Genomic DNA, 8,103 nt, shown 5'->3' with positions numbered 1-8,103 from the left:
CACACGATACAGAAAACACCAAGATGAAAAAGTGTGTGTGAGATTAAAATAGCCCAATTGCTTTCACAATAAATAAACATTGAATGTTTTAATTGAATAGTAAAGGGGTTTAACATTAGTGGCAGGTTGTGTGTGAGAGAATAAAGACAGCCCAATATTTTAAAAGTTATTCTTTTTCCCCGCATATTTCGCAACTTCACCGCATAAAATCACATTTTCTGGAGGGTCTACCAAGAGGAGAGAGAGACTGACTGCTCAGGCATCATACTTGTAGCTGAGCAGTCAAACCATATCAGGTGTCAGCAATCTCTCCTTATTTGGCGAGTGGCTAACCAGGGACCTAAGTCTAAGCCCTAGGGGCCGTCACAATAGTGTTGACTGATTATTTGCCATTCAATAGTGTTTTGTCAGTTTATATTTTGTATCATCACGGTCACCTATAGATGTTCTACTCTCTTGTGCTGGTTTATTTCCTTCCGTTTCAAAAAGTTATTCGGAAATTATTAAAACTCTTAATATCTAAGTGTGCAATGCTTTGTTTTATGCTAATGCAACAAAAACGTTAATCCCAATTTGAGATCAATAAAGTAAATCTTATCAAGTGAGAGCAACTGAACCCAATTTCTTTCTCAATTCCTCTATTTGTGTTACACGGACAGAATTCAGTTCCTCAACATATTTTGCAGTTTTGTTCATTTTTGCGAGTGGCAGAAGTCTGCATCTGTAACATTTCAGATTACACTGCAAACCCTTAAACATTAAAACAATCTCATGTTTGTGAAAAGTGTTTTTTATTTCAGGATAGTGATCGTTTAGACAGGACACTTTTTAAACTATAGATTTGCACAAATGGGAATTAAGTGTGTTTTTAAAATGGTCAAAAATAATGCAAAAGACAACACAGAGGACTCTGTTTAACATCACATTTATTTAAACAAAAATGTGCATTTAGGAGGAGCTGGAGGCGGCCACTGCGGCACGGCGGGGCTTGGGGGTGGTGCCTTCCCTGAAACCATTCCTGAGGAAAGAGATGAGAGGTTTAACACAGGAGTCTGGTTACCTTGGTTGCTGATTGGCTAACGGTTACACAAGACAAAACATCGTTATGACATCATAAAGTGGCTAAAATCTGATCAGCTGTATTGAAACATGTTCAACACAATGTAATCANAACAACACTGTATAGAGTGAACGTGTGGAGCTCACACCATAGAGAAAACAAGTAGAAATGTTCGTCGGTAAATGAGATGGATTAGATATTTTCCTCTTGGTGTTTTCTCTATGGTGTGAGCTCCACACGTTCACTCTATACAGTGTTGTTTACATTCTGTGATGCGCGAGTTGATGACGTCACATCAAGACGAGTTAACTTTTTTTTCTCTCAACTTTGTGTGGAAAAATGCGGGGATTATGCGGCCTTTTGATAATTATGCGGCCTTTTAAAAATCTGCACCATTTTGCTGATTATGCGGTAAATTCTGCGATCGCAGAATCGCGTTTTTCTGGAGGGTCTAGTTTCTAAGCTGATATTTAATGCTTTCTGTTTTCATTTTGTTTTTAACTGTTGCTCTTTTTGTATAACTGGTCAAATGTTTTACCCTGTGGGACAATGTCAGGGTGTTTCCAAAGTAGGATCAGTGGGGTTTACTGTAATAGCATAACATGTCTCATGAGATCTGAAACAACATGTCATGGTGTCAAACTTTCTGAATCAAAGAGCAACGCTCTATTTGTAAAGCCCCTATTTGCCATGGTAAAAGGAAAAATCCATCATGGAGGAGAATGAGATAATAGTGTCTCACAGATGCAGAAAGGAGACCAGGATGTTACGTAGCAATATGATGACTTGTTTTGCGTAAGACACATGTAACAGACTGAATGTTCTCACTTTTGAAGATTATTTTATGCCCATACCCCTACTTTGATTGAAATAAATGGGTTCATGGCCTGGTGATTAGGAATGTAGGACATCATGCGCTGAAGTCGAGGTAAATGAGGCAACCACAGACACATCGACCGTCACAAATTCATAATGTTTTACAATGCGAGAGGATCCGTCGGGATTTTTTTATCTGACTTCCACTGGTGTTGAAATAATACATCTGCAAAATGCAGCATTGTAGCAAGTGTCAGAATAAAAGAAGTGGTTTGATTCGATGTAAAAAAGACAGCTCAAACATTATAAGCAGAGATAAATAGTCAAAAGAGATGGTGACTAAAAGAAGACCGTAAGAATGACTTGTTTATCCAACAAGAGACTCTGATTGAAGGATAAATGAATTTAAAAAAAGGACATGGATACTTACATCAATACATTTTAAATACAAGATTTGTCATCGAAAAGGAGATCTTTCTAAAAGCATAGTTGATCAACAGCAGAGTGAATGGGCTGTACAAGACATCAACCAGAAGGCTTTCTCTGCCCATTGCCTAGAAAAACAGTGGGTAAGAAATGGCAGTCAGCTTCAATATGGCAGAAATAAAGAACAGGTGGTGGAGCGGGTTGTCCATTAATCTAAAGATCAGCGGTTCGATCACTGGCTCTTTCACAGCCAGTACAGCCAGCAGTAACTGTAGCATTGAAACAGCCTTGATAGTACCTATATAGGGGTGTGGTGATAACAGTAAGGACGATGACAGTCATATTTTAAAAAAAAAAATGAATGTAATTCTTCTTATGTCAGTTTTGTACATTTTTTATTACATTTTCTCAACATTTTTACACTCATAAAGATTTTAGAGATACCTTTATTTTTTTCTTCAAATGTTCTTAAGAAATAGCTTTAATCCTTATTGTGATTTATCTTGGCACCTATAATTGTGTAGTGGAGATATGATATTGTCACAACCACAGGAAAAGGGTTTGGATTTGTCATAGCACGATTATACAAGTTCTGCCCTTAAATCTATAAAGGTGAGCTACACTGCCATTGTGAATCTGAACTCCTCTCATACTCAAAAAAGTGGGTAATCGTTGTGTAAAATCCTGTGAACTGTAGAACCTAGGATTTGATATGCCCTTTCTTCAATTCAAAAACAGAGTAGCTCTCAAACTCATATGACTCCTATCCTCCAGCCCAAGCACCACACTCACTAGTTTGTTTACTTTGTTAATTTATCTTATGAAAACACATCAACAACTATCCAGGGAAATGCAATCATCATTGCGTCTGTAAGTCACCTACAAATTGGCAGTGTATTGATACTCAGTGACACATCGCAAATGATGATGGATGTGTTGGCGCAATCGATATCCATTACAGCCAGAAAAACGTAATCATATCTAATAATGAACTATGAATGTTACATGCATACAAATTCCATCTTTTTAGGGACCAAGTGAGGCCATACAGGGTGCAAAGTTAGAGTACATAAAGCACAATAGTGTGCCCTGTAAAGTGCTTCCTAATTACAATGCTCACTGACTCCTGCTTGAATATGTTTTGGGTCTAAGCCTAGCTGTTAACCCTAATTACATCCCACAGCTGAGAGGGGTCCCATTCACATGCAAACACTAATCCCCTTCACAGTCCATTGGTTTATGACAAGAGCTATGTTAATTACATGTAAAGCCTGCAATTGTGCGTGTAAAAAACATGAAAGTGCTTGAATTGTGTACAATTACTCCATTACTTTATCAAGTGAAGGGGAAATGATTCCTTGACAAGCCAATGTTACAGAAATTGGAGACCAAAAGAGTGTTCTTATTGAACTGTTAGAGGGTCTCAAAGCGGAACTGAAATAATAGGTACCAAATGATGGTTTTTCTGTCTCTGAAAAAGCCATAAAATCACATGCACTGCATCAATCTAATAATTTCAGCTCAATTCTTGACACCAATAGCAGCCATATTAGTATTGGAATGAAAACACTTCAGTCCCACTGTGCGACACTGAGGAAACAATCTGAGGTTTTTCCTCTTTTTAGCTACTGCTCTTCAGACATGCACTTGACTTTCTCTGTGTCCGAGCAACAGAATCCTCCAGAGTTGGCTTCAATGAATTACAATTATTCGCCTTCTATCGTGCTTTCAGCTCTTCAATCATCATTTCAAGTATCATCAAAAATGCTGCACTGTTTCCTCCATGTATTTTATTAGAATTTCAGCATATAACATGCAAAAATGTGTGAAAATGCTTTTCTAAATCCTTTTTTTATTCAAGTTATTCTATTGAACAAATGACTTTCTCCCTCTTTAAAAAAAAAAATGTTTTGGTTTGCCTTTCTATGCAATAACATAAAGCTTGCTTTATCAATCATCTTCATTTTTAAACACACTAAAAGATGCTACAGTGTTGCAACCTTCAGAAACTTGGATTAACAAGAAAGCCAAAAATGATGTACTTTATAACTTTTATACCTTTGTTCTTTGAAATAATGAGAAAAAGACTTGCTGAGTCTGAGAACCCACTCCATTATACACAGTTTACTTTCTTTGTTCTAAAAGATCCAGACTGGAGTCTGGTAACTCTTTTGTTGCCCGCAGCTATAATTAAGCAGCAAATTTGTCTCTCTTGTCTTCATTCTTATTTTTATTTATTTATCAGTGTGATAAGGATCGCAATTTGCCTGAGAAAAAATGGTTCCATAGTGTGTAAATCAGCCTATTAACATGTGTGTGACATTTATCAACATTACATTACATGACATGTCACTTGTTAGACACTTTTATCCAAAGTGACGTACATTCTCAATACTGTGGGCAATCCCCACAGGAGCACTTTGACATGCTGACTGCAGTGGGGTTTGAACCTGTGCTCCCTTGATCCGAACACCAACGCTCTATCCACTGCTCCACACGCCATCAACAATAAAGCAGGACACTTTATCTCAACATAAGTTATATATCTGTCAACTAACATAGAAACCACAGGCACTACATTTCATGCATTCACGTGCATTTAACAAATTCATAAATAAATGACTTATATGAAGTGTGCCATCAGAATACATTTCTTGGCAATGTAGAATAACAACATGTATCTTTCAGACAAACTTCTGAAGTATGTGAATGACAATAGGGAGGCTGTGGTGTAGTGGACTAGTACATTGGTGTTCGGATCAGGGGAGCACAGGTTCAAACCCCACTGCAGTCAGCATGTCGTTGTGTCCCTGAGACACTTCACCCCAACTTGCTCGTATGGGGATTGTCCACAGTGTTGAGTATGTAAGTTGCTTTAGATAAAAGCTTCCAACGAGTCACATGTAATGATAAAGCTGTTATTATGTAAAATGTCCACAAACACTCAACTGAGCAGTCAACAGAAGAAACCTCTATGGAGCACCATTCAAATTGCACTGATTCTAAGCAGGTGTAATGGACACAATCTTAGTTTGGTGTGTTTGCTACTATTTCTCCAAAATAGCAGGATGATGATGGTTAACCCTGTATAACTGCTGCCAATTGCATGGCAACCCAATAGTTTCAAACTAAAAGTGTCATCCTACTGGGGCTGGTAGAGAAAAACTCTCATAGGATAACCTTGTCGTCAGTATACTCTATCCTTGGAGATTTATCATCCTTTAGTTAGATTTATCAGGCTGGATCAGAGTGATGGATATAATGATAGATGGACATGCAGGGCCGCCCCTGGCCAACTTGGGGCCCAAAGCAAAATTGTGAGATGAGGCCCCCCCCCCCCCTTCTTCATGTCGTGAATTGCAGCTGATGTTTTAATATGGCAATTGGCAATTTGACTTATACAACATTCGCAAGTTGTACATTTGACTCATGCTTGGCCCCCTCCTCTTCATCCTTTACATGCTCCCCCTTGGCAAAATAATTTGTCGCCACAACCTTCAATTTCACTGCTACGCNGACTCCGATCCTCTCGGAGCCTGTCACCGGCAGCATTCGAGCGCCACCATCAACCACACCATCCTGCTGTCCCTCCTCGAATCATCACTCAACATCACTGACACTGCACTCTCCTGGCTGAAATCCTACCTCACCGACCGACATCAGTTTATCAACATCAACAACTGCACCTCCTCCACTGCTCCTCTGTCCCAAGGCGTCCCCCAGGGTTCGGTGCTTGGCCCCCTCCTCTTCATCCTTTACATGCTCCCCCTTGGCAAAATAATTTGTCGCCACAACCTTCAATTTCACTGCTACGCCGATGACATCCAACTTTATATCTCAACAAAAACCATCACCCCCACAACACACTCCACTCTCACCAACTGTCTCTCAGAAATAAAAGCAAGGGTGCTTTCAAAAGAGAGTAATAAGTAATATGTAATATATTACATTTTGGAAGTAACTTGCCCAACACTGATCATCATTGGCCCCCCATCCCGTATCAAAGACATCCAGAATTTCAACTTCACCATTGACAGCCACACTCTATCTCCCCCCCCTCACATCCGTAACCTCTGAGTCATTTTTGACAGTCAGCTCAAATTCAACCACCACATAAATCACATTACCAGGACCGCCTTTTCCCACCTCAAAAACATTGCCCGTCTCCGCCCATCACTCTCCTCCTCTGCTGCTGAAACCCTGATTCATGCATTTATCACTTCACGACTCGACTACTGCAATAGCATCCTCTATTGCATACCATCCAACCTCCTCAATAAACTCCAACATATCCAGAACTCTGCTACCCGCCTCCTCACCCACACCCGCTCCCGAGACCACATCAATCCCATCCTCTAGAACCTCCACTGGCTCCCCGTCCGTCAAAGAATCCACTTCAAAGTCCTCCTCATTACTTACAAAGCCCTCAACAACCAGGCCCCCCCCTACCTCACAGACCTGCTGCACCACCACACCCCTTCCCGCTGCCTCCGCTCATCAGAAGCCAACCTCCTATCCATCCCCACCCGCACCAATCACCGGACCTGGGGGGACAGAGCCTTCTCCGTCGCTGCCCCCTCCCTCTGGAACTCACTCCCACAACCCATCAGAGACTGCACCGACCTCACCACCTTCAAAAAACTCACACAAACTCACCTCTTCAATCTGGCTTTTCATGTGTGATTGTTTTTGTATTTTTTTACTTTAACTTTAACTATATATTTATTTGTTGTTCCTTTCTTCTCTTTTCTTTTTTCTTCACTATTATCTTTGAGCACCTGTAAAAGCGCTAACAAATTAAATCTATTATTATTATTATTATTATTATTATTCGCAAGTTGTACATTTTATTATACAATAACCCACCTTCGAGTGATGCTCTAGTTTCTTCATGTTTGGTTTTTTTCCCCTCTTGCTTGCGCCGGACTGAAACTGTCTTTTCACCGTCATCTCTTCACCTGCACTAGTGGCCGTATCAAAGCCGTGATTGGTCAGATGTCGATTCATTGCAACGGTGTCGGGTTACAGACGTTGTCACCTCTCTCTCACTCTCGCGGGGGGTGCACGGAGAACTGAGCAGAGAACTGCTCACAGGAGCTGAGGCCCTCTGGGCAGGGCCCCCTGCGCAAGGCGGGGCCCCATGCAGCCTGCGTGATTGGCCTGTAGGGAGGGGCGGCCCTGTGGACATGCACAGTAATACATAGGGCTGCTAGCATGGTCTATTGTTTGTAACTATTTGTTTTCAGACACTAAAATCTGGTCTTGGTTAGCAAATAATTGTTGTCATCGTCTTTCGTACACAAGTTGTATGCTCTGTTGATTAATTCATTCACCTGAACCTTTTAAAACTAAAGGAAAATATCTTTCAGACAAAACCAAAAATGAAAATGATAATGATTTCTTTATATTTACCATCTTTCCTGTTAAATGCATACGCTTGTAGGTTAGCATTATAGCAAAAGCACACCCAATCTTCCAACAGACACATGTTGTGATGAATTAGCGTGATAATGAATCTGGCTGTTCGAGAAACCCTAATTGATTTGGCAGTTTAATTTTTGTCCTGGCTGACTAATTATCAATTTTCAGGAAGATAAAAAGGTGAAACGGCCTGGCTGGTAATGATGGGACGGAGGGAAAGGCAGTCTCCGAAGAATATTGAATGAAATGAGAGACACTGAGTGAAATGTCAATTCAAGTCGACGGTTAACAGAATGACAAAGTACTTACTACTCGCAACGGGAATGCCGGTTGAGAGCTGAAGGGGTGACATTTGAGTCGAAACGCTGAATTGGGACAGC

The sequence above is a fragment of the Notothenia coriiceps genome, unplaced genomic scaffold (assembly GCF_000735185.1).
Source record: "Notothenia coriiceps isolate Sejong01 unplaced genomic scaffold, NC01 NC01_scaffold00017416, whole genome shotgun sequence".
In the NCBI taxonomy this organism is placed as follows: domain Eukaryota; kingdom Metazoa; phylum Chordata; class Actinopteri; order Perciformes; family Nototheniidae; genus Notothenia; species Notothenia coriiceps.
Note: the sequence above shows the minus strand (reverse complement) of the source record.